Below are 27,855 nucleotides of genomic sequence, written 5' to 3'. Positions count from 1 at the left end.
GCTAATGACTTTGGTGGTCTGTCTGATAAAGGGTGCTGATATTCAGAATGAAGCGCTCTAGTTAGAACACTGGCTCTTACTTAAATGTAACAGCACTTGTTGCTACACAGCAAATTTACCTACTCAAAAAAATGTAGAGAGGAGGCTATGTTTTGTTAAAAAGTTACCTGCTCTGGAATGACATTAAAGGAAGGACAAAAGAGGTATTCACTTTGATACATAACTGTGCCACAGCTCGTGGGTGAAAGGGAACAGGAAAGGGCACTGCAAAAAGGGCTAGGACACAGCTGAGGGTGAGGAAGCAATGCCAATTTTATTATGAGGGACACAGACTTATATAGAAGTGTACTAGGGGTTGGGCTCAAGCAAGGGGAGGAGAAAGAGATTGGCAGGTCAGGGAAGGCAGGGATTGGATATTAGGGTCGGGAGAGGTGGTAACTTCGGGTATCTGGGGGAATGGACCAATGGCAGCTACCTCTGCACTGCGGCAAACAGCAGCCAATCAGGCAGAGGAGCGGGAAAACAGGGGAGAGCAACAGGCTCTGGCGGGAAAAACTGTGAGGGGAAGAAGGAGACAATATGGAGGGCATGATTTTTAAACAACAACCAGGGGTACAAACATGTGGATAACTTCATAACATTAAACTGGGGATAACCGGAAATAGCTGAGGGTGATAGAAACAAAACTGTCAAATCCATATGTGGCCATTGCTGGCTAGCAAAGTCTGTAGTGGTGGTGACAAGTCCTTTCAGGGATTATATATTCTTCTCCATGCCTCATATCGTTCCCATTCGTCTCTATTTTCCGCAACATAACTGGGAGTTTGATTTGCTTACCATGCTTATAACTTTTGAGTGCAACTGCTGCCTGTGGCTGAGAAGGGCTCTGCTCTCTCTTATCATTAAGTTCATATATGGACATAAATACAGCTCAGATGGGATTATTTGAATAAAGGTAGCAATACATAGACTGCTCAAAGGTACAAATGCACCATATTTGGGTCTTCAAGGCTAGTATTCAGTGTCTGCACCGGTAGTTAAATGGCAGCTCTCAAAACCTGGATCTGCTGCTCTTTGCTATCAGCACCTTATGAGGGCATAGCGCAGTGGCTGTAGTCTTCTATTAGTTGTCTTTTCCTGAGGCTTACAGGCTACACAGCAGCACTGTTTGTTCCCAAAGCTAAAAAAGAAGGGGTTATATTCTTCTCAAATTCTGTAATTACTCTGCTGATATGCACTCAGAGATCATTCAGGATCCCATTTTTGAAGGATTTGGTCTTAATTTCAACTATAATGAAGTTGTGATTTAAGTGAGATCACAAAGAAAACTGAGATAAACACAGAAAATATATTCCTGGCCAAACAGACATGAGTTTATTGGAGGAAAGTAAGAAATAGGACACAGAGCAGGTACACTGACTTTCATAAATTACAAAGTCACTGTGACCATAGTCATTCTGCAGAATTCATACCACTTTGCACAGGACTGAACAACTATACAGGTGTCAGAACAATGAAGCCTTAAACAGTACGCTTTCTCAGTGCTTCTCTTCCTCCTTTCATAAGAATTCACCTTCTAATCCAAAATACCTTCTCCAGAATTTCATTGTGTGTGCTATTAATTACATAAAATAGAGAAAAAATCCCTGTTAGAAGGCAAAATATTACTATTATAGAGTTGAGAAATGTGAACTGTTTGGATCAGTATTCAGACTTATTCCAAACAGAATGTCTATTGAGGTTTTCCCATTTCAGTTCTCAGGGATCTCCCACCTTTTGGGTAGCCTTCCTTTATGCATCTTGCCTTAATTAATTTTCCCCCAGGGTTTAGTTATTAAGCATATTGAAGGTGTTTGGCAGTTACTCTTCCCCATGTTTTCAGCAAGATGAAATTTGCAGCACATTACACTTCTCGATAAGAAGAGATAATTAGCTTGAAGGATTTGTTGACAAGAAAAGCCCAGATGTGGTGTGTGTAAGTTTTCTATCTTTCTTCCCCTTTTAACCGTGAAGGAATTTTCTCAACTATACTAATTGTGTTACCATTCTGACACAAGCTTCATTAAAGCACTATTGACCGTAGCTTAGAGGATTCACTCTTTTTAAATAGTCCAAGAGAGAGAAAAAAAATCAGATGAGAGATTGTACATGATTTCATCTACTGTGTTGCACAAAGAGACAGAAATTGGTGATCCACAAAGAACGTAATGTTTCAGGCAGGAATTCAGGCTATGTTGGAGCTTTTGTCCCTTGCACTTCCACATAGTTTAGATTACTGCCTTGCTGTTGATGAAGTGCTGTTTTGATGATGTTTAGCACCACTACCCACTCCTAGAAGACCCTGCTAGGTTTATGAGATTATGGGGTGAAACAGAATACAAGATGGGGGGCTGGACAGTTGGGGACATGAAGAAGACCCACATCTACCAACCTCTGTCTCCTTGGGCGGTTTTGCCTTGGGTGCTGGCATTTCATTTCCTAGCTGAAAAAGTTTACTGTGCGGGCAAGCTATCCCAGTGCAGTTTTTCTGGTTAATAGGAGTAGACATATTTGCAATTCTGTGTGCAAATTTTTGTTTTGAAGTTGGCTTTGACTTTCATAAAATGCAAGAAAATTTTGAAACTGTGGGGAAGGAGAAGCTTCACAATTTATTATCCTGTTTTACTAGTTTTTGCTCCTCAGAAGCTTGCCACACCTCCCCCACTATTCTTTTTGCTGGACCTGACTATGCACTTGGCATGTCCACAAGCCAGCTGAAGCCATTTTTGTGATACTGCACATGAACTTACCCACACAGAATCTTCTCTTCTCAGCCTGCCTTGTCTTTTTTTACTTATCTGTACCTGAGAAAAAAAATAAATCCTTTATCCTGCATTATCAGCCTTGTCAAAATTATCCAGCCATCAGCCGCACTACAATTAGACAGCTCTGGTGTGTGGGACTCAGTCCTAGTGTTCCTGACACCTCCTACTCCCTGCAGTGTCTTTTCTAAATGGTGTCAATGCTGAGAACAAAAGAGCACTGCTTTCAGATCTGAACTGGCTTCCAACAATCTCGAGTGAAAGAACAATTTAACCTGTCAAAACGTTAACACTTTCGTAAGCAGACACCTGACAGATGAAACTTACTTACACTGCCACAGATGAGAATAACTTGAACTCTCTGGGTGGTGGATGCCCAGTACAAACATCAGTTTCTGTAAAGACCCTTCCACTCTGCAGGTTAGTTACCTTAGCTATCTGCTAGAGCCTGTGTTCATTCACTTTCCAGACAGTCTGTAAGTCCTCTGTGTTTAAACTTTCCTAAAAGCTATTATTTACTATAAATATATAAAAGCTATATTACTGATTCTATGTTGGCTTGGGTTATTTTCAAATCTTTATATGGGGATGGCACCAAAGTAGGTGATTCATATCCATTTAGCCTATTTAAATGTGATCAAAAACATATCTGCACAGATTTCAGTAATAAAGCTCTCGCTAATAACAATAATAAATTTCAATGAGTTCTTGGGTCTTTAAATATTGCACACAAATATTGTTAGATTTTATTCCCGTATAGTTTGCTATATTTTTAAACTGCATTCAAAGAAAATCAGGTTTTTTTGTTTAGGAAAAGAGAAATAAATTTTTTTTGCTGTGTTTTAAGGCTGCTTTCATTTGTTTTATTGTAGTTCTGTTAAGTGTTACTTTGGCATTTGACATATGCAGGTCTTCATCACAATCTGGACACTTCTGTCATTGGAAACCACTATGATCCCAAGTTGCTATGGAAAAGAGTTTGATGATAAGATCATTTAATGAAATATAACAAGGCAGACAGGAAAAAAAAAAAGCCAGTTGGAGAGGATTGCATTACAACAACACAACCATTTTTCAATACATATCAAAGCAACATCTGCTGTTCTCTTTAAAATTGTGAAAATTTCATTTGATTAAGATCTGAGTATCAAATTACTGTTAGATTACTTTAAAAGTAATTTCCATCTTAAATGTGTCTGTTTTGTGGCATAATTTATGACTATGTTTTGAGGTGGTGTGGTGGGGGAAAAACAGTTATAAAATGGTAAAACCCCAGGGGGTGGTTACCCTTGAGGTTGAACCAATGAGTGCTTCTGCAAATATAAACATATCACCCAGACCGGAAAAGAAGGGTAGTTGTTGTTGCAGTTGCAGTTGTAGTAGTTGTTGTTGTTGAAGTGGCCATGTTCTGAGGCCATGAGGAGAAGGGGCAGGAGCACCCCTTGGGGGCCATGGCCCCCCCCAGCCCCCGGCTGAGGGGCTACAGGGACTTGGAACAGTGCTAGTCTAGGCTAAGTGTCTGTAGCTGACAAGCTGGAAGTTTTTCTCCACCGTGAGCAGCAGCAAGAGCAGCGGCAAAACCAGCACTGGCCGGAGACAGTGGTAGAGAGCCAAGAGATAAGAGAGAAGCAGCAGAGACAGCATGCAGCCAAGGAAGACACAGAGTTGTCTGAGAGAGAGAGAGCCAGCAGCAGAGAGAGAACTAAACTCTACAGAGAGAGAGAGAGTTTGGGTAAGAACTGAAACAAAGTCCCCAAACCCCTCTGAGACCTCCTAGATAAGAGGAAGATGATGGACTCCTACTTAAGAAGAGTCTTAGAGTGCTACAGCACTGAAAAGAGAAGACCTGAGACGCTCAGGGCTTCCCAGAGCTGGACCGGGATGACCAAAGGAATGCAGAGGAGGACTTTGCCCCCCCACTGCTGTTAAGCAGAGCACAGGAGCTCTGCAAGGGGCTTGAATCCCCTGAAGATAGGGACCGTCACGAAGGCTCCTGTACTTCGTGGTATGATGTAGTGAAGTGACCCTTGTCCCAGTGAACACAGCCTACAGAAGAGAAGACCCTCGCTTGAAGTCGAGAGGGGCTTGGATACCACCCTCGTGTGTACTGGCAGAGATCCAGCTACAGCTGCTGCATGAAAAAATAGAGCCTGCTGCCCTAGAGAGACTGCTGCCCTGAGAGTGGAAAGGATCTCTTCCTCTTCCCTCCTGGACCTTTATTTGGAGAGAGAAGAGATTTGATCCATTGTAAATACTGCTTTATCATGGTAGAGATACTTGAGATTGTGTGTGTAATGAAATGTAATATTTATGTGTACAGTCATTGTAATATACATATTCCCTTCCTCCCATTTTGAGTCTTGTGTGGCGTCTGGAAAACCCATCTCACACTGGGCTGAGATGTGGGAGGGGGGCTTGGACTAGGGAATTAGATTTTGGGGCTCTCAAACCACAACAGATGTGATGATTTTTATTAAGACCATTTTTCAATTTCCTTTCTTTTATTGAAAAAGGAAAGGTACAGAGTGATAACACTCATATTTATTTCTTTTTACATCTTCTCTCTCCTAACATAAACACTTACTGTATAAAGTAAATAGATCCATGCTGTGCAATACTTCTATAAAGAAACTTAAAGCAATAAAAAATCATGTGGTTTGGGCTTTAAAGAATCAAAATATTCAAAAACTTAACACTCACTGAGATTCAGTCCTGCTTCAGCATCCTCATACATGATACTAAAGAACATAACTGTTTTGGTTCCCTCCTACATAATTTCAAATCAGGAACTTAAAGATGAAGAAAAGAAAGTTATACAGCAGAAGGAAGGGTGCACACAATTTACTACTACTGTAGGAAAGTACCATAAAATGCACTAAACCCTTTGTCTGTGTTTGACTTATTTTAGCAGCAATCTAGCTCCATTGAGAAGCTTGCCAATGCCATTTTTGTTCTGCAGTTATTGGTAGATTCTCATGGATGACAGAGATCCTTTAATACTTCTGAACATATACAAAAGCCCATGAAGTTCTACATATATATATATGTGTATATATCTATATATCTATATATCTATATATATGCATACAGATTATCTGCAGCAGCTATTACAAGGTTATCTTGAGATCAGAGCATGATGAGGGATCGATACTCTATTCTTTTGCAATTTGATTGCATCATGGTTATTAGAGTGGCTGCCCTTTTGACCCCTTTCAAATTGTTTCAGCATGTGCTTTCTCTGATCCTAAGCCAATAAAAGTTCCAGAATTTTACTGTCTGACTCCTTCACTCTTCAGTGACACCTGACTTTATTTTCATTCCCCTAATATTAAGGTACCAACAAGAACTGAAAGTATCTGAATCATCATAGCCATGTTACTGGGTTATTAGTCTTGTGGTAAAGAGCCATAAGCACATTTTCAGTCTTCCTCAAAGCATCTCAGGTTAAATCACCATGACAATAAGCACTGTTGCATAACAACATGGGAACCCCAAAGGGAGTAGCTGGTGTGTTTTCTCCTATTGTTTTGCAAAGCATTCAGCTTAGGAGTTTCTATATGGCTGCCATGTTTTCTTTTCCTAAAACTTCACCCTCACCAAGCCGCACAACAACCATTAGCCAACATGCTCCAGCATTTTCTGAAATAGTTCACACTGATAAACATTACTGAATACCAATTCTGGAGTATTTTGTTCCTCTAAGTCCACCATGTAAGACACTAAGAATGCAACTTTAAACTGAATATTATCTTCACTAAGACAGTTTTCTTACAGCTTGCCTTTTGATGTGCGTGTAATATGTATGTTATTGTCTGAATGTAAAATGTATGTTGAAGTACTTTAAGTGGTAAAAGATAACTGTTAGTGTCCATACAGTTTTAGTTTCAGTATGCAAAGAAAACGGCCCTAAAGGCAGAACATGCTACTGTAGGTAATGTTTTCACTGTTAGCATATGGGTTTCATCCTGTGTGAACGTGTGGTTTCTTATGGTATGTTCAAGTGTAGCACCTGTCAGGGCAACTATTCTCGCAAATTGCTGTCAGATCAGTTTATTAAGCAGTAAGTTTTATGTTTGCCTTCTATTGTATGCAAGGTTACATTTCACTGCAAGGAGTTTGGGGACCCCAGACTGAATTCTAAAATAAAAAAAAAATCACTCATTTTCATGTATACAGTTAGAAGACACTGCTAAAAATTAGCACAGGCTCCATATTCATTTACTCTCAAAGAAAGAAAATCCCAAATTTCTCACTTTCTCACAGTTTTTACCCACCAATTCCCTTATTATATATGCAGTTACTAGAGTTCCATAATCAGAATTACAGATGGATTTCCACTGATCTTTTGCATAGCATTTCTGCTTCAGGTGTTTTAGACAACTCTTCCTTTTGGTCTTAAATGTAGAAATATCTCCTGCAACTGGGTCATTACATCTTGGCACAAGTACATGGACTAAAGATATTGTAAGTAATATTTCTGCAAAATAAGCACACAATGCTCAAAAAATAATTTGAACTTACAGAGTGGTTTTTTCTTTTAATTTTTAGAAGAATCCAGGGAGAGGAGCATGCATCAAGACAGGCAGGCTCTTCTCAAATACATTTTTTTTCTGATAGTTGAACAAAAATGTCATTGAATGTGTTGGGTGGCTTTTCTGAACTAAATTTGCACTGAAATATGGAGAGGAGAAGGCGATACTTTAAAATTATACAACTGGCATATTTTTAGGCACAAGAAGATCTGAAAACAAAATTATTTTACAGTTGCTTCTTCTGTATTTCAGTATTCCTCTACACTGACCATTATGTTCCCAGTACTGAGAGCACTTTTTTAAACACTCATAGCATACATTTTTCTGTATATGAATGTAATGTTTTATTTCTGTATCTGAGTTGTGACAGCCCTTGACTTTCAATCCAATTAACTGAGTCATACTGTTATAAAACTCCAAGGAGAAAAAAATATCAGCCCTATAAACTTAGAAATAACAGGATTGTACTCTTTTTCTTTGAAGGACGCACTTCTCTTTCAACTCTATTACTTCCTTAATATTTTATAGGTTCAAAATGAAAGAAAAAAATTGATTTTGAATTCCACTGGGTGGTATATTTAGGAAGAGCTACATGCATATAGCTTATAGCAGTTTTCCAGATATACGTGCTCTGTGTGTAAGGATTGAACAGATGAATATTCTTTATTTTACTTATCCTTACCATATGGTCTCTTTTTATAGAATAAGTGAGAGAAATTAAAACTTTTGCTCTTATGTATCATTTAAGCAAAACCAGAGAGGGTTATTGAGTATCAGCTGGTATGCACAAAAATGCCCAAGAGTTATGTGAAAATCTTCTTCCTGAAAGTGAGGATGATGGTCTGGGAAATGCAAGTTTCTTTCAAGACCTTCAGTCACATCAAGTGTTTTAAATCAGAGCCACTCAGGTGTACTTCTGAGGGAAGCAACTCTGAATGTCAGTAATGGATATATGAGATCAATGCATTGCCAAGAACAGACTATGTGAATGGGCAAGGATGTTTGGAAGATGCAGTAGTTTTCCTTTTTGTAAAGTTCTGTCTAATCACATATAGCAATTTAGGTTTGGGCAGACTTTGGAATCTGCAAGAATTGTACCTCAAAATAGAAATAGTCTGTGGAAATTCAAAACTAAATGCCCACATGTGAAACAAAAAGTTGACATTAGAAAAGGTAGATTTTGAAAAGAGGGAAACAGAAAAAAAAACTCAAACAAAACCCAATGGGGTATAAATGGATTTGGTGCACAAATTGATAAAAAGCAAAGAACAGAAACAAGGTACCAGAAGGGTGGGGAGCAGGAGAAATTCAGGGTGTATAGTGTAATCCAGTCAACTGCAGATACTTATTTCAATAATCACAAAAGGAGTTTTTTAATATTCCGTGGAGCAGAGAAACATACACCACTGACCAAATGCATCCCTCTCACCTGAAGGGAAACAATCAGAATAAGTAGCTGATTGTTAGTCTGATGTTGCTAAAGCCTGAGTTATGCTTTGGTCATCTTTGTAGTTTTTCTTGATAATAATTTTCCTTTCTTTTAATCCCTTTGCTATTAAATAAGTTTCATAACTGAGAAGATAATTTTTATTTTAATAATCATGGTCTTGTACTGAATCATTAGCAATCTGTCATTTTAGAAGCAAGCACAGCAAGGATTTCCCTGAAAGCTCCTGCACCTTTACTATTCCTTCAGCTCTTCAATATTTGCTGGTTTTATTATTTTGTGTAATATTTTTAGTACACACAGAGAAAGATGGGATTTGCTGTTGGTTTGTTTCTTCTAATGACAGATTCTGAAGAATCTCTTCTGATCTGAAGCCACAAAGCAAAAGTGGCAGCAAAATGAGCACTACTGACAAGAGTTCTCTGGCATAAAAATAAGGTATTTGGAAGAGAGAAACAACAGCTGAGCAGAGTGAGTGACTAAAAGAAAAGTCTCTCATTGCCACTCGAGCTTGACATATTGTGTCATGAGCTTTCTAAGTAGAAATTGTGTGTATTTGAGTATAGAAAGGATGATAAAATGCAGTCTGTACACTCATCTTCATTCAGGGTTGAAATGTGCTTTCAAAAGCAGTATGATAGTGTTTAAAAATAAAGCTATACTAAAGAACAAATAAAAAGTTTCTCCAGCCGCTTATAATAATGAGTTCTGTAGGATCATGTCACATGGTTGTTCCAAAGTTCTTTACAAAACCTGAAATCCAGAGTTTTCCTTTCATGCCTTTCTGGACTGAAAAGGTAACATAACAATTACATAATAAAATCAGTCTGGGAAGAGCAAATATCTTTGATGCTTACTTCCTGCAGATGAACTAAACCTTTTACTAGTAAACCTTATCTCTTAGGTCTGTGACGTTATAGTACATCCAAAAACGGAGGAGAAGAGGCTTAAACAACACAAGCTCTTTGAGATTTTCATAGTGTTACCTTGTATGGATTGCATTAACTGTTTCTCTAGCACTTGGCTTGTTTCTGTTCTCTGTTACAATTTCCCTAGCTCTGTATCCTAGTTTTGCGGTTGCTCTCTACAGAAGAATTATAGTTTTGGGTTTTATTCATCAGATCTAGATTATATTGCTATTGCACTTTTGCAATAGCTGGTCTCTGCTGTTTTGATTCATATGAGGTATTTAAAATTGCAAACTGTTATGAACAAAGACATAATTTTTAAGATAAGTGGCTCTGGACTTTACAGATGATAACAATGCGAACACAAAAATGCCAGATTTAGTCTTGGATTTCTGTTTGTATTCATGTCCCTTGAGTCTCATGCAATCACTAAACAACAATGGATGATTCTGATCAGGCAAAATTTGAACAACTGACCATGCGGTCTACGTGTGGAATGCTCTGTAACCCATAACCTTAGACAATAAGTATATGTTAAGTACATGGAGATAAGAGTTCATCTAGGAGTTAATAACAAGAATAAAATTCCAATTTGGTATTCCCAGGTACTTTGTGTGTTAAAAGTTATTTCTAAGTCATTATTTTACACGGTCTATCAGTGAAGAAATAGAAGGCACTTATAATTCAAAAGTGGAGATAACTATCATACTTGTGAATAAAATGCAACAAGTCAACGTCAATCTCTCTCATACACTTTGACCATCTCTTGGTTTACATCCAGATCTGCAGTACCCAAAACAGTGGGAGAGGGCATTGAATTTTCATTTTTGTAGTAAAAAACATCATGAAATGCTATTGATATTGATGCACAGCTGCTGAAGAAAAAAAGACAGTTTTTGGAAGGAACAGTATCAGATTTTTTTTTTCACTGAAAAATAGTGATTTTCCAGACCGCAATGTGCTGGAAGAAAACTGAGTATTCATCTAAATATATGTGTAGTGAGTGTCTGAGCTGGGTCAGGATGGGTAGCTCTCCACTGTGGTGCTAGCAGGCTGATCAGTAGCTCTACTCTGTGGGAAACAAAAAAAATTCTTTTCATCACAAACTCATAACTTCCTGAGTCAGTATTTTCATGCCTTTATCTTCTTTCTGATAATTTTCAATATAGCTTAATATGAATGCAGTTCTTATTTATGTATTTTAATGAATGAAAACCTTCGTAAAATTAGAGACATAAACACGTAAAATAGACCAAATATAAATACTGCCAAGCTGCATGTAGATTTGCAAGTGTAAATTACTCCATTTGGAGATCTGAAGAGTCACATGACCAGAGGCACAGTTACTATTAAAAAAAATTAGAAGCTTTTAAAACATAAATGGCATACTTAATTTTGTTTCAGAATATATTTTCTTCATTTATTTTGACTACCCTTCTATTTTTGCTGTTGCAAAGCTAAGAAAAATGGAGGAAATTATTTTGCTTTTGTGATAATCCAACACCAATTGACTTTGACTCTGGAAGGTAAATTTGGCAACCACAATTTGGTCATATAGCAAAATGTGGTCCTAGTTTAAATGTAGATACTCCCCTACCACAGTTTAATATTCTGTGGGATATTCTAATATCAGAAAGCTGGGCCTGTGCAGTCTAGAGAATAGAAGACTGAGAAGGAACCTCATTAATGCATAAAAATGTCTCAGAGGTAGGTGTCAAGAGGATTCCTTTCAGTGGTGCCCAGTGCCAGGATGAGGAGCAATGGCCATAAACTAAACCACAAGAAGTTCTACCTGAACATGAGGAAGAACTTCTTTACACTGAAGGTGGTAGAGCACTGGAACAAGCTGCCCAGGGAGGTCATGGAGTTTCCCTTTCTGGAGACATTCAAAACCTACTCTAGATGGCCCTGCCTTGGCAGAGGGATTGGACTAGATGATCTCCAGAGGTCTCTTCCAACCCTAACGATTCTGTGATTCACACATATCCACAAAATATGCAAAATGTAATGCAGCACAAACTAGTTAACTTCGTCATAGCTAACTTCATTTCTCATTTTTAATCTCAAAACCTTAAATTGCAGTAGCAGGTCTTGTATTTATTAAAAAGGTAAAATAAACTAAAGCACCAGTCAGCTTAAATAATACAAGAAAAGATAAAATTTATAATCTGATTATGTGAATGTAAAAGATACTTAAATGTTCTTAAGAGGAATGAGCTAATGTTTCTTTCATAGATAACACTATGGCTGAAAATAAAGAACATATTTAATAATCCAGTTTCCAGTTCCCAAGTAACAGCAAATTCTCTTTTACTTTAGAGAATATTTAGCTTTCTATGGTCTAGAAACCATAGAAACCTCTGACATCAGTAAGTTCTGACTCTTTTTTGTCTTGTTTTGTCTTGCTTTCTGGTCTCAATTTTGCAACTTTTGCCACATAGATGTCTGAACCTATCTGCTTTTGTGAAGCACCAGTTAACACAGTGGGCCACAGCAATGCATTAGCTTCTGTGAAATATGTCTTTTTATACAGTATTTTAAATGAATCATTGAAATACTAAGAGTGTCATCCTTCTTGCTCACTAAGTGAAGTCACAGACTACAGGAATTTATTATTGGTTTTGGAAGGAAGTGTACCACAGTGCTTAGTTCTTATTTTTGTACTATATTTAAACATGACGGAATCAACAGCTATAGTCTGGACAAAAATTTGATTTGTAGGCAGCTTAGAATTAGCGGTGTGCTGGCAACACTTTAAAATAACTAGCATGTCATGTGGCTGGTGTGATTAATGTCCAGAATAAGTTATGTCCCAAGGTATGCATTATAACAACAACAACTTTCATAGGTTTTTTTTTTCTTTGTTATTTTATAATGGCAATATACAGTTCTGCAGAAAATACCTTTAATTTAGAGTGGTCATTCATTAAAAAATATTGATAAGAGGATACAGGTGAAATGTGATTTAAAATTGGAAATCAGATAATTAACCTGTAATTATATTTAGGTCTGTGCTTAATTTTAAAACATATAATATAAAAAAAAAAAGGAAAAAATGTTTGTACAGCAATTAGATTGAAAGCTAAAAAAATTAAATAAGACAAGGAATGATGGGTACAAATGGAAAGAGAGAAAATTTAAGATAGATATGTTAGGAAGCAATTTTTCACTATAGGGGTGGTTTAGACACTGTAATAGGTTGTCCAGAGAGCTTGTGGATGCCCCAATCCTGGCAGTGTTCAAAGTCAGGTTGGATGAGGCCTTGGGCAACTTGGTCTAGTGGGAGGTGTTGCTGCCAATGGCAGAGGATGGGTTGGGACTACATGGTCTTTAAGGTCCATTTCAACCTCTTAACATACAATTTTATGATTCTATGTGACTACTTAGTTTGTCAGATAGACCCTTGTGTGTCTAACTAGTGTTAATAGAAACTGTCTCAAATTACTAGAGACTACAGAGATTATTCTTATCAAGAAAATAATCCATCATTTATCATTTAAGCATATAATTTGACATAATAGTGTCTGTCAAATGCAAAGACCTGCCTGTTTACTAGTGCGTTATGTACTTGAAACACCATCTGCTCTGTTTTGTCTTGCCTACCTTCTTTTTTACTTGATATGTATTTTTTCAGTTTTGTTTTCTTTTTCATTTTGTTTGAGAGCTGGATTTAATTCTCACTGACATGAGTGGAAGGACTCTTACTGACTTCTAAAGGCATTGACTAGGATCTCATCTCTACCAGCTTACTCTTTTGAGCTCTTAAGTCACAGGTCAATGTACTGCCTACATAACCTGTTTCTTATTCCTAAATCCGTATCTCTGTCTCATTATTCTATTTTCATGTTTTTAACCTTGTGCCAATCCAAATGAAATAGCTTGACTAATCAATTTTTGGTCTAAAAGTCATGTTTTCTTTTATGCCTGTCACCCAATTCATTCTGTTAATTTCTTTTCAAATTAAAACCCCTCAAGATTTCAAATATTTTATATGAACAAATCTTTCTTGACCACATAACCTTAAACAATGCCTTCTGTGAATGTACTTTATTTTTCACTCAGATTCTTCAGTTTAAGTTTTTCTTGGCTTTTAGTTTACTTTTTCTTTTACTTTCCCAAGCTGTACTTTTTTGTTTCCTTTTGAAGTTATTAGATTTTTTTTATTTTGAATAAGGCAGGTGTGGATACTGGGTTTTCTCTCCCAAGGTTCTAGGGTTACTAGCAAAACACGAGTCGATGAGTAATAATAATGCAACATGTTGTTGCAAAGTGTGGAATATTGTCTTCGAATGAGATTTTTAAATCTATTTTAAGCTGGTTGACTAAGACCTCCCTAGTCATTGAGAAAGAACACTTAACCGGGGGAATAAACAGTTAGCATCCCTTAGTCAAGGACATCCTGGAATTAGTAAACGTAATAAATCAAGATGATGTTGTACGTCTGTGTATACATTGTTAACTTGGCAGACATCTTAAGATCTATGCATCCTTTAGCTGAACTATCTTCATTATAATACTAAAGATCACACCTACAGGTCAAAGAGACCCCTGATAAGGTGAAGACCCTTCCCTTTGGCATGTATAGAAGTTAGCTGTGATTACAAAGCTTGTATGGAAACTACTAACCAATAATAATAGAGAGTGTACTTGGAAAGGTATTAACCCTGAAATTCTGAGTTTAAACAATGGTGTGGAAAGTCCTGTTGCCTCACGTGATTTGTGGAAAATCACTGAGCACCCAGGCCTGAGTAAATCTGAAATAAATAATCAATGTCTTTCTCAAGTGTGTAATTACTGGTTTGTTGCACACCAGGTAACGAATCCAATTTTCTGGACAACAATGTTGCCAACAAAAGCTGCAGGGCCCAGGAATCTCCTCCCTTTTCCATATTAGTCAAAGTAATTGGTAAGATCAATTCTAAACACAGCACACACCATTAGCATACTAATGATAATGCAACCCTTTCTAGATCACTGAGCCTGTATTGCACAGGAGTGCTCCAGCAGCTGTATCTGCTTTGCACACCCTCTCTTCATGGTAAACAATCATTGTGTATGGTTGGTCTGTCCCAGGAGAGGGCATCCACTTCCTCTTGCTCTCTGGGTTTGCTGTGTCAGAGAAGGCATTACTAGACACAAAGCAGCCTTTTTTTCACTTTCTATTTAGCCTTTTCATTGCAGGAGTGTCCCTGACAGCTCCAGTTTATCTCCCTAAACCACATCTTAGATATCATGATCCCCTTCTACAAGCTCAAATCAAGATCATCAACAAATAAAAATATTTTCAAACAAATGAACAAAACCCACCACCAAAAAAAGTCATACTTTTTTTTAAAAGATGAACATATATCTTTCCTTCCTTCCTTCCTTCTTTCCCTCCTTCTTTCCTTCCTTCCTCCCTCTCTCCCTCCCTCCCTTCTTTCCTTCTTCTCTTTCCTAATTTTCCTTCCTTCCTTCTTTCCTTCTTTCCTCTTTCCTTCCTTCCTCCCTCCCTCCCTCCTTTTCTTCTTCTCTTTCCAATTCTTTCTTCCTTCCTTTCTTCCATTTTTGTTCCAAAACTTGAATTCTTCTCTGTTTTAGTCTTAACAAGCATGAGCATTTTATACTGCATTAGTATACCTTCTTTAAATATTTTTTTTAAAACAGGAAACATTACTAAAATTGTTCACAACAATAAGAAAAGTTCTTCTACTCTCACTTTTCTCAACACAATATACTTTGATTCTTAAAGAAGGATAGTACAAAGCATATTTTACCATTGCACAGCTGATGGACACAAAGAGAAATTCTAACTTCAATTAGAATAGAAAGAATTTCTAGCTTCAAACCAGGTGTCTACATGATTGTAATTAACTTCTCCATCTTAAAGAAAAAATTTGAAATAGATCTAATGAGAAAAAATGTGAGAATTTTACTAAGGTCTGATTTAATATGTATTTTAGATCTCTTATTTACTGGGATTCTCTTATTAACTTTTCCAAGCCATCAGATTCTTAGTGTACAATTCAGCAATTCTTTCAATCACAAAAAATGAACATGAACTTCTTAAAATCTTTGTATATGATGTATATGATTTTTTGTATAACTGGCCCCACACATTGTAATTGTGGATAATTTTATGTGGATTCTGCTCATATCCAGAAGGCATACTGTAGAGTGTTACTGCTCATCCAACACTTTGCTCTTCAGTGAGTTTTGATTCAGACAGCCACTATCTTCACTCATCTGATGGAGGTTTGGGTGCAGAGAGGGGTGGGAGTGGGGAGTTATTTATCTGTTTTTTAAATGTTGAGTTTATATATGTTACCTATGTGCAGATTCTCTCCCTGACAAATAATGAAAAGAACTCATTCCACTTCTGCTAAAAGAAGACTGGATTACAACATACTTTTAGCATTTGTATATGTCAAATATTTGGTCATTTTTGATAGCTTTAGTCTAGCTTCCAAGAACAGGAGAAAACAGAGACAGAAAGTCTCACTCAAGGTGTCAGCTATTAAGTTAGCTACTGCTGCATGGTATGGTTCAGAAATAGTTTAGTGAGAGTTTAATATGATTTATCTTTATGAAATAATGTGGAGGAACAGACAGGTATGAAAAAGTTGCACTTAAACTTTGGTGTTTCTTTTGAAAATCTCCATTGCCCTGTACATATGTTCATGACAAATGCAGGGTCCAAATGAACCTGCATGTCACAAATTTAATTCCCTACCATCTTCTTACATACCTGTTGTAATAGGTATAATGCACTATTCACAAATAAGGTATTTCCTAGGCAAATAGTAATAATTGCTTACTCAAGAGTCTCATCTGTAAAGACTATTTTCATGTTGCCTGGGCATGTACAGATTTATGTGTTAAAGAAAGGGTGTGTTTCTAACATGGATTTCTTTCTGGGTTTGTGCAACACTTCTCAATACCTCAGGTGGCTGACACAACCACAGATCCTTTCTGGAGGCAATTTCCTGAGAATAGGAAGATTTGTGCAGTGGCATGTGTAAAAATTAGCTGATAGCACAATTAGGTCCTGGGGAAAAAACCTGACTCTATCCTTCCTGGATGTTCAGCAACAACACATGGCCTAGACTGAGAAAGAACTTTGGGGAATGTAAAGGACCTGTGCCAGTTAAAAAAAAAAAAAAAAGTAATAATAATAATAATAATAATAATAATAATAATGTTTTTACTTTGACACAGAGAAAACTACCTTGAAGAATGTGTGCTTGTGCACATATTTATGCATTTGGAGTGGAAGAATTTGCTAATCAGGCTCTCCTAAAGTTATTTGATTACCAACATAGGGGTCATTTTTGAAAAAGAATAAAATTTCACTATATTTTTTGTCTTCCATCTGTCACCTCTTCTTTAGCTACACTGTTGAAAATAACTGAGATCCAGAGGGGCAGGAAAAGTAAAAAAAACAAAACAAAAAGGAACTTCTCAGATAATAAGGGAGGAAAAACAGACAGTAGAAATTGAAACAAAAAATATTACCTTTAGTTTGTTTTTTTAATGCTTGCATTCCTTTATCATCCAATCCAAATAGAAATCTTCTAAATTTTCATCATTTCCCACGTTGTCACAGAGAGAACAGTCTGTTAAGGAGATATCAGCAAGAATACCAAACATTCCCAAAGCCAGGGTAACCAAAAAAGGCAGAGTGATGTGGACAAAAATGCTGTCAATTTTTAGGCAGAAAACTGTAGAGCCTGAAGACATCCAGAAGTATTACCAGGAAACAAAGAAGCAAAAAAAAAAAACAAACAAAAAATAAAAGAAAAAGAAGAAAAAGGCAAAGAAGTCAAGCTGGGGAAGGGAAAGTTTCTGGGGAAATGGTAGGGTGCTGGAAAGGAGAAAGGAAGTTTTGTTGCTGTGAAAGTTTAAATGTCTAAATTTTGTATTCTTGAAGAAATATCTTTATTAAATACCTTCTAGTTAGGTCTTTTAATCACATTCTTTTCAAAGGCCATACTTCATTATACTGTTAGATTTAATTTTAATCCTACAATTAAATTGTATGCATATGGAATATGTGAATAATAACTGTATTTTATTAAGATTACTGAGTGTAGCAGAAACCATATCAATCATGCAGATAAGGAAATGTCACAGCAGATGTCTTTTTTTTCTCTGCACCATTGCTGAAAGTGGAGACATAGAATCACAGAATATCCCACAACGATCATCAACTCCAACTCCTGGTCATGCTCAGGACCAACTCCAGGGAGTCACACCACGTGCCTGAGAGCATTGTCCAAACTCTTCTAGAACTCTGTCAGGCTTGGTGCTGTGACGACTTCCCAGGGGAGTCTGTTACAGGGCCCAACCATCCTCTGGATGAAGAACTTCTTTCTAACCTAAACGTCCCTGACACAATTTCAGGCCATTCTCTCAGATCCTATCACTGGCCATCACAGAGATCCATGTCTGTCCTTGTTCTTCCCCTCATGAGGAAGTTGTAACTGCAATGAGGTCTCCCCTCTGTTTCCTCTTCTCCAGGCTGAACAGACAAAGTGCCCTCAGCTGCTCCTCATGCAGCTTCCCCTCAAGGCCCTTCAACATCTTCGTTGCCCTCCTTTGGACACTCTCCAATAGTTTGATATCTTTCTTATATTGTGGCACCCAAAACTGCACACAATAGTCAAGGTGAGGTCACCCCAGGTCAGAGCAGAGCTGGACAATCCCCTCCCTTGATCAGCTGGCGATGCTTTGCCTGATGCCCCCAGGACAGGGTTGGCCCTCCTGACTGCCAGGGCACTGCTGACTCAGATTCAACTTTTCATTGACCAGTACTGCCAGGCCCCCTTCCACAGGGCTACTTCAGTGTCTCATTCCCCAGTCTGTCCATACATATAGGGTTTCCCTGTCCCAGATGCAGAATCCAGCACTTTCCCTTGTTGAATTTTGTATGGTTGGTGATTGTCCAGTCCTCTAATTTGTCGAGGCCCTTCTGCCTTCAAGGGAGTCAACAGCTTTTCCCAATTTAGTGTCATCAGGAAACTTAACTTAGTATACGTTTGAGTCCTGCATTCAAAACATCTTAATTAAGACAATTTCCTCTTTCTTAAGAGAACAGCAAAGCCAGGCCTAGAGTCACCTCAGATCATCTATCTGCCACTTTCTTGTAAGTCAAGGTCAGTTTGTTCCCTCTATCCTTGTTCAATAACACTTTACCTGATGAAGACCCAATTATGTCCCGATGCTTCTTTGTTCACAGTATCTAATTTTTCTGCTTTCATTTTATGCCCACCTTGGTAATGTTCCTATGACTGTTCCCCTAGAATCGTAAAATCGGCTGGGTTAGAAAGGACCTCTGAGGTCATCAAGTCCAATCCTTGATCCAACAGCGCCGTGGTTACCAGATCATGGCACTAAGTGCCACATCCATTCTCATCTTAAAAACCTCCAGTAACAAAGAATCCACCACCTTACCTGGTTAGCCCATTCCAAAGCCTGATTACCCTCTCTGGAAAGAATTTCTTCCTAATATCTAACCTAAACCTCCCCTGGTAGAGCTTAAAGCCATGCCCTCTTGTCCTACTGCTGGTTGCCTGGGAGAAGAGACCAACACCCACCTGGCTACAACCTCCTCTCAGGGAGTTGCAGAGAGTGATGAGGTCTCCCCTGAGCCTCCTCTTCTCCAGGCTAAACAACTCCAGCTCCCTCAGCCTCTCCTCATAGGACTTGTGTTTAAGTTCCTTCACCAGCCTTGTTGCTCTTCTTTGAACCTGCTCCTGTCCCTCGATATCCTTCCTGAACTGAGGGGTCCAGAACTGGACACAGCGCTCAAGATGTGGCCTCACCAGTGCTGAGCATAGCAGAAGAATCACTTCCCTGGTCCTGTTGGCCACACTGTTCCTGATCCAGGTCAGGATGCCATTGGTCGTCTTGGCCATCTGGGCACACTGCTGGCTTATGTTCAGCTTGTAACTCCTCTATTTTTTCCTCTAGGAAAAAAAAAATCCCAATTTGTTTACTGTGTTTCTGTCAGTCATGTTTTCTAGAACTCTACTGGTTTGTTAGACTACTCTAGACTCTTTGACACTTTAAGTACAGTGGCTCCGATGAGACTTCCGTAATAATGCAGTTATTACAAGACCTCATTTTTTTGTTTATGTCTTCTAAGAGGAAGATTTTTACAAAATAATGTTCTGCCTGTCATTTACTGAAACCCTTCAGGTCATTTCGTGCATAGCTGTAAGTTTTCTTACATCCAAAATTTAATTTACTTGTTTTATATTGAAATTCATGCTAGTTTCACAACAATTTCTGGTGAACCTTCCTCTTTAATACAACCACCCTTTGAAGTCTAATCTAACTGGATAGATGATGCTTCCCAGTACTCTTACATAAATGTCATGTGCAACTGGTTTGGAGATGAAGGAAATCTTCTCCATTTTGTGATATACACAGGATGTGCTTTACTCTGAAATTTTTTGTTTCTTTTTTTTCTCTGTCTAATGCAGCTCCCCTCACATAAAAGGATTTCCAGCTTTGCTTTCTATTTCTGCAAAGTTTTGAATGGCTTAAGAATTTGTATTATTGGGAGAGCTCTCGGCAAAATATCAAGCAATCCGCCTCATATCAACAACAAATATTCTCACATGTAACAAAACCTCACACACTTCTCCCCTCCACACCTTACAGGTCACATGGACCTTGAATTTTTTCCAGTTCTTTTTTGGACACCTCAGCTGCTCTGTCACAAATGTTCCAAATCCTGCTACATTGCATTCATGCCATATTCCTGTACAATCTCAGCTGTAGCCATGGAATACTCCTTTTTTGACAGTGAATACCATTTGTGGAAGGACCTAGTGCAATTCAGTGCATGCAAGTTTTTTTGTTATCTATTTTTTCCAATCACAAAAAAGATACTTCCATTTAACCTTCTTTACCTGATTAAGTTTCCTTTAACCTCCATAAAGCAGACTGCCTGTAGCTGATAAGAAAACTCTCTAGAATAAAGACTAGGAAATAAGCACAAATGATGAGAGGTTGTCCTAGCCCTCCTCACAACATTTTAAGAGAAGACAAAAATACGAGAAAACAAAAATACAAGAAAACATTTTTCCAATTTGTGATTTGCAGTTGATAAAAAGAAAATGGTAGTCATTCTCATTTCCTCCTTCTGGGAAAGCGATGTATAAATAATCTATTAACATGCAAGGGCCAAAGGGTTAAGTTGCTCAGATGCTGCCATTGATTTCTTCCCTTTTCCCATGTGCTTACTTCTTCTCACTTGACTGGCACTAAGTAGCACTTCTTTGCAGCTATGCTATAAAAGTTTGTTCCCTTGAGAATCTCTTGCAGCTTCTGCTGTTGAAACAATAATTACAAGGAGGTGAAGTATTTGACTAATCAGCAGCAGGAGTCTGTAGGGGTCCAAAGCTGAATGACAAATGCCAATACTCACTTAAGGTTTGTTGGATCAACAAGCCAATATGGTGAAACCAATCCATCATCTTGTCACCAATTTTCCTTGCAGTCTCAGAAGCCTGCCAATTAAAAAAAAAAAAAAATCTTGTAATTACTATACATCACTCAGCAGTGATTGCAGGCACATGATAAACAGGATATTTTGCTTTCCCTCTTCAGCATCTGATGTTGTGTGTTTTTATTTGCACATTTTCTGAGGCTGCTGTGGATTCCAATCTAAACTTAGAGAGAAAAAAAATGTACCATAAATATATCATTTGGATTTCAATTAACATTCATTAAAGAAAGTTAAACTTCATGGTCAAATTAGAGAAGCAGCAGGCAAAATTTGGAGTACCAAACAGTGGGTTATTCCACTTGTTACTTTCACTGACAGTGTGAAAGTTTCACTGACTCAGTTTTATGAATGCAGTCTCCAGCCAGAACACAGATGAAAGCAAAACTGGACTTTTGGGAGGTCTACCATTCCAGTGTAATGTTCTAGCTCCAAATCCAGCAACAGAACACCAGCGCCTACATGCCTGGAGTATAAATATTGTTACAATAATAAAATAGCCAGACCCAGTGCTTGCTCCTACTTTTTACTTTAAACCCCTTCTGCTGGATTTGTTCCTCGAGTCTGAAAGGCTAGATATTAGCAACATAAAGGTTACAGAAAAAAGATTTTTCTATTTAGTAGTGCAATACTTCTTTTCTTCCAGAAGCTATTAGATAGCATTAGTATAAGGCAGGAAGCAAAAAACCAAGATGTGGTACATGTGATTGCTTCCAACTAAACAGCACCTGCTTTATAATATTGAGCCTCAGATGAAGAAATATTTTAAAAAAAGCAAAGAGTCAAGTATTTGCAAAGAGAATATGAGAAGATGGCAACCTGCTCAGTGATACTTTGCATCCAGAAAGAAGTGAAATACAGTCAACACCCACCAATTAATCGTTACTAATTGTGAACTAATTGTTTTATAACATCCTCAGATGAGTTCTGTCATTCTGTAGCCTAATGTATTAACAGATTAGTTTCAGCCTCCTTTATTAAAGTGTAGTGTTGCCTCTCTGTATAAGACTCGAATAACATAACTCTAAAATGCAGTTCAAAAGTATGAAAGGGAGATGAAAACTTGGAGGCTGAATTTTTCACAAATGGAAATGTCATCCTAAAACTGATTTTCCAAATAACTTCTTTCATGAATATCTCATACTTTTGTGCAATGACAGGTGGTGTATGCTTTTAAAACCCATTCCTGAAGGAGTGGAGTCACTAGTGCAATCATGTGTAATTCTGATGATGATTTGGCATCCTTCATGATCTATTGAATTGAAATAGCTAAGTAGAAATTATTAATTTATTTATATATTTACATTCTGGCTGAATGGTAAGTTTTAATTTAAGAATTATATTAAAATTCCTGTGGCCAGCAGGAACACAAAACTTAGATCTGAATTCTACATATTGGTTTTTTGTCTTTTATCTGATGAACATGAAATTATCAAGACAGCATAAAAGATTTCCTGATCTCTTTCAAACATCTGAGAACCACAACAATAAGAAGCCTTTACTTTTAAATATATTTTAATACATACACACATTTAATTATCCACAGACCAAGCAAAATGAGAAAACAGCAGCTTTAGAAAGTAAGAAATCCTCCATTCTGAACTCCAGATTGTCATTGCTGCAAAGTTGTTCACAGCTGGATACTGGAAATATTCCATTGTTTTCTGAACCTCTGCTTAAAAGTTTCCAAAGGCAAACAAACACAGTATTTCTGAAGACAAAAAACCACAATATTGCTACTACTATACATTTTAACTTGTTTCACAAGGAACTATCGAATTGGATCACAGTGTGGCATTTAGTGCCATGGTGTAGTGACCATGGTGGTAGTGGATCAAGGGTTGGACTTGATGGTCTCAGACATCGTTTCCAACCCGGCTGATTCTATGATCTTATGAATGAGCACATGGAACAAATAAACATATTTATAACTAATCTACACTAATATTTTGTCCCTACTACAGTTACATAGCTTTATGGATTCCAAATCCAAGCTTAGGTACAAGATTCCAAACTTTTCTTAGTGGATTTAACTCTGCAGTTGAATTCTACACCACCTTCCCCTCAATAATCTTCTCAATTAATAATAAATGAGTACCTTAAAACCTTATGCTCCTGCTGGTGTTCCCAAGTGTCATATTGTTATTACAGAGACTAGCAGAATGGTTTTAAGGAATATAGTTTGTTATGTTGTTGTTGTTTGGTGGTTTTTTAACCTAATTTTTGATAACATTGTGTGAACACTTGGTGTGTTAAACTGGTCATGCATAAATGCATATTTAGTTTTTGTCCTGTTGTGGCAATGAGTAACGAATCATATCTGTGTGCTGGATGTGACTTAGTAAGAAGCATGTTGGACTTTAAAACTGGTGAGAACTTAAAATAATCCATGTCTATATCATGAGCAATGAACTTTGCAGTGGAAAAGACAGCTCCGTTAAAAATTTTGGGACTCTGCAAGGGACCACTGCAGTGCTGCTTCAGTTGTACCTGAAACATGGTGTCTTCCTACCCTATTATTTGAAAACAGAGCAGCTTAACTGAGTAACAGAAACGCTGCTGAGTCTATCTAGTTTTGTCATCAAACCCAGTATATGTCAGTATGTTGCATCATGGACATTTTTGCTGCTTTTCTTTTGTTTTTCCTTTTTTTTTCTTTTCTTACAGTGACATCACACTCCTAAATGATATTTTAAATAAATGTGTCAAATAATTCAGTTAATCAACTTCACACATTATTTCAAAATCTGATACTGTAACACATGTTTTAGCAACTGCATTAGTGGTGTTTACACCTACCTTTTAAGACACAGAAGACAAATCCAAGTGTCAAAATTTGCTACTATTTTTCTAATCATTGAATGATATCCTTATGTGCAATTAAATTTTCGCAGTAGAGATAACTGTGCGACTACAGCTAACAAGAAAGTTACACTTATTTTTACACTTTATCCCATTCAGCAGTACAAATGCTAATAATCCTGCTAATATAGTGGTGTATTTTTTGTTTGGTTTGGGGGGTTTTTTGTTTGTTTGTTTGTTTTTGGTTTGGGTGTTAATTTTAAATGAATGAATGCTTCAATTTGGTAAGATTTATCTGATTTAACTTTCACGTACAGGTTTTAAAAATATTTTCTGACTGTTTATCTTTAGAGCTGAAAAAGCGAGTAACAATGAATAACTTATCAAATGAAGTTAACATGCTTTTTAGCTCACTGAATATTTATATAAAAATCCTCATTCTCTTGAACGTGTTCAGTATTTGAATTTACCCATGGATTAAGTGTGGACTCCCAGTGGTGTCGTTTTAAATACTCAGACCCGAGTTATGTTACTTATGACTGATCAGATAGCATAATTCCACTTTGGGTTCTTTAAGTGTGCAGTCAAATGGTTTTCGTGTGTGCTATTTTGTAAACAAAATCAGTTGCGGGAATTGTACTTCAAATAGACTCTACAGATATTTTAAAATACTAAATCACAGGTTGGACCATTAGAATTCTGTACTCTTCATGTACCTCACCTCTTCACATCCTCATATTTGTACCAGCTAGAGGTTGGCCAACTTTCAGAAATGTGGTTTGAGTAATATGGGTTGGTTCCTTTTCTCTGAGAAAGCTGTGTTAAACCGGAATCATGGCAAATGTCTGACTTATTAGAAGTGCCATAAGAAATCTTGTTCCCATAATTTTCATGCTAAAAAATGTACACCAGGATTTTCTTCTAAAGAACAGATTTAAATGAAGCTTTACCCTTCATGGAGCTGACATAGGAATTTCTACACTGTGGATATGCAAAATAATCCCTAAATTCAGATATATTCAAAGGTACAGTTTAGGCTCTCTGTATTGAAGACATTCTAACATTTTTCTTTTATTTTAGTTACAGTGTTTGATTGGATAGCAAATATAAAAACAAAGCATATTTTAGATTATGAGAGCTCAGCAGTTATCACAGAAAAGGCCAAACACAAGTTTTCACACGAAACATTATGAGGCACTAAAAAAATTCCTTCTAAGTTTGACAAAATCGATATTTTTAAAAGCATTTCAGCATCTAAGAAGGAGGAAGAAAGGAGATGAAAGAGTTAGAGAATGGCATGGGAAGAGCATGAACTCAAAAGTATCAAGGAGTTCCACATTTGGAGAAACAGAAGCCCTCTGAGGAAGAGAGAGAGGATAAACCTCTGGTTAAGACCATGCCAGGACAGAAGAAAAGACATCTGATATCTTATAACCAGCTAAATAATACATCTTCAAACCAATGAAAAGTCACTAGAATGTTACAGGACATTATGTTGATATGTTACTGACTTTGGAAGCCTAACAGCAATTTAAAAGGCCTCTGGTCACCTGGCAACAGAAAGGGATCTCCACCCGATTTTGTTCTTGCTTTCCTCCAGTGATTCAAAATGATGGAACTGCTCAGGGTAAAACAGTTTAACTGAGGTAAGAGCTGCTTCTGTTCCCGGGATAGTCAGCACACAGCCTTTGCTGAGCCTGAATGTAACCCTTACAGAGACCTGTTAGGAAAAATATTGCTTTTTCTCTGTTTGGTTAATTCACTGTCTTCTGCACCCAAGAAAGGAAAAAACCAGTAGTGTGATACCTCTGATCTGATCACGCCGAAACAAACAGTGAAAAAAGAAAAAACACAAAGCTTACACAAAAGTCTGTTCTTGTGCCTTTTCTAGTATGCATTTATAGATTCAGGCTATTCACATTGCTGGATAAAACCCCTAATATTTAGGTATATTCAGAGCACTTTAGACAATCTTCATTACTAACAAAATAAGATGTTGAGAATTTTGGAAAATTTGAGAATTTGCTGAAAGCAATGCAGTGTTCTAAAAGGAGTATTTTGTGTTAGAAAAACAGGTAGTCAATATTCTGATTTCAACCTCTTTCATGGTTCTTTTTCATTTTTGTGCATATATTTAGGAGTTACTGAAATAAATCCTCAGACTCCAGTTTTAATGTAGCTTGACAAATATATTGTCATGTGATGTAATTGCACAGAGTTTAAGGGTATTAACTTTTGGAAGAAAAACATGAACTCTGCTGGATAATTTGGTCAGCCATAGAAAGAGCTAACTGATTTGGATAATGTAGCTATTATAAAACAAATTGCAAGTGATACTGGTGATATTATTAGTAACCCCTATGGTACAGCCAATTAACTATAACAGGAATTAGCTGGAACCAGAACACTCCTTGTGTAAACTGTACACAATGAATGACAACAAAACCTAAAACAAAAGCAGATACATTTCTTGATCTATTTAACCTTCTTGTAGAGTGATGAGATTTTTCAGTGGAGATTTTTTTTTTATGTGGAGGTTCATCTTAATAAATGGAGATGTTATTCAAGCATGCTCCTACTCCACTAAAGTAGACATTTTACTGTTATCTAAAGAACTGCGTGCAAAGAGGATTTCCTCTGAGAAATGTCTTTCAGTTAGACCAGTCTGGATCTTATCATTAAAAGTTGTGTGAGAAGACAATGGCTGTGATGAAAATGTCACAGAGGTCATAGCAAAACAAGGTAACCACAAGGTTTAAATAACTGAGAAAACAAAATTTTTTACTTCTAATTTTTGGTTTGAAATATTCTTTTTTCCCTAATCAATGTTTCTTTAAATCCTGGTAATTAAACAGTTTTATTAACAAATACCTTGATAAAAAAAATTATTATTAGGTTGGTGAGATTCAAAGTAACTCATCAAACTGAAAAAATCCAAACCCTTCAGCTTTTTTAAGTGTGGCATATAATCTTCACTGCATAACAGATTCTTTCTAATTTATTATCAGGAGCAAGGACCTTTTCCATTTATTTTGGCTGTAGGCAAGACATTGGTAGAAAAAGCTGCCTGCTTGCATGAAGATGGCTCTATGAAAAAAAAAGTTGAATGTAATGAAGAAATGCTGAACAGAGCTCTCAAATGTTTTCTATACATGTCCTTGTACACATGTAGGTAACAGAAAAAAACCCAACAACAAAAGTCACATCAATCAGGCATTTTCTGGTATATTGTTAGATCATCAGCTCTAAATGTTCTTTGCTGTATACTGTATAGTATATGGTGTATATAATATATTTACTATATACATCATATACTATATACTTAGAAGAAAATAAAGAATTTTTCCTTGTGTTGAGTTCTTAACAATTATCTTTTGTTAAGAAAAGAAAAGAAACATATGGAAAAAGATCTAATGCAACAGTATATTACCCCTGGAAACAGGGTTAAGTTCATAAAAAATATACTGCTTTATGAGCAACATGCCTCATTCAATCCTACATTTTTTTTTTACCACACTGCCAGATTTTGTTATATTCAGTTGTATTGACATGAATTTAGAATTATTTTCATTGGTGTCAATATTTCATCAAGTTTACAGTGGAGTAACTATTGCTCCTATGGCAACTTCTCTGTTACAACATTTGCATTTTTCCCAGTATGCATAACTGAATGAATGGGATTGATGTGGAATCTGTTTTTATTACAGAATTTTCAGTGTGGGGTGGAGGAACATAAGGATTTCTGCCTGTCCAACTGGCTCAGCTAGAAAGAAATTTAGTTTTTAAAATGGAAGTCTGTCTTCTAATTCTGGTGCTTATACTCACAATCTAACTCCAGTTCAGGAAAGTTTGTGATAATTAAGTTAAGGTA

At 37.0% G+C, this 27,855-nt stretch overlaps 2 long non-coding RNA genes across 2 annotated transcripts; one reads left to right on the top strand and one right to left on the bottom strand.

Moving 5' to 3' along the window:
• Positions 1–10,003: 10,003 nt before the first annotated feature.
• On the top strand, positions 10,004–23,043 carry LOC113951570. Its single transcript, XR_003529202.1, has 3 exons — positions 10,004–10,015; positions 22,375–22,381; positions 22,973–23,043. It is a non-coding gene; the product is annotated as an uncharacterized LOC113951570 (long non-coding RNA).
• On the bottom strand, positions 10,666–18,995 carry LOC113951568. Its single transcript, XR_003529201.1, has 3 exons — positions 18,863–18,995; positions 14,352–14,442; positions 10,666–10,759 (listed from the first exon to the last, which is right to left on the bottom strand). It is a non-coding gene; the product is annotated as an uncharacterized LOC113951568 (long non-coding RNA).
• Positions 23,044–27,855: the final 4,812 nt, after the last annotated feature.

Source organism: Corapipo altera, unplaced genomic scaffold (assembly GCF_003945725.1).
Source record: "Corapipo altera isolate COAL_440 unplaced genomic scaffold, ASM394572v1 61286, whole genome shotgun sequence".
In the NCBI taxonomy this organism is placed as follows: Eukaryota; Metazoa; Chordata; class Aves; order Passeriformes; family Pipridae; genus Corapipo; species Corapipo altera.
The sequence above is the reverse complement of the archived record's forward strand: the minus strand, read 5'-3'. Positions and strand labels throughout refer to the sequence as shown.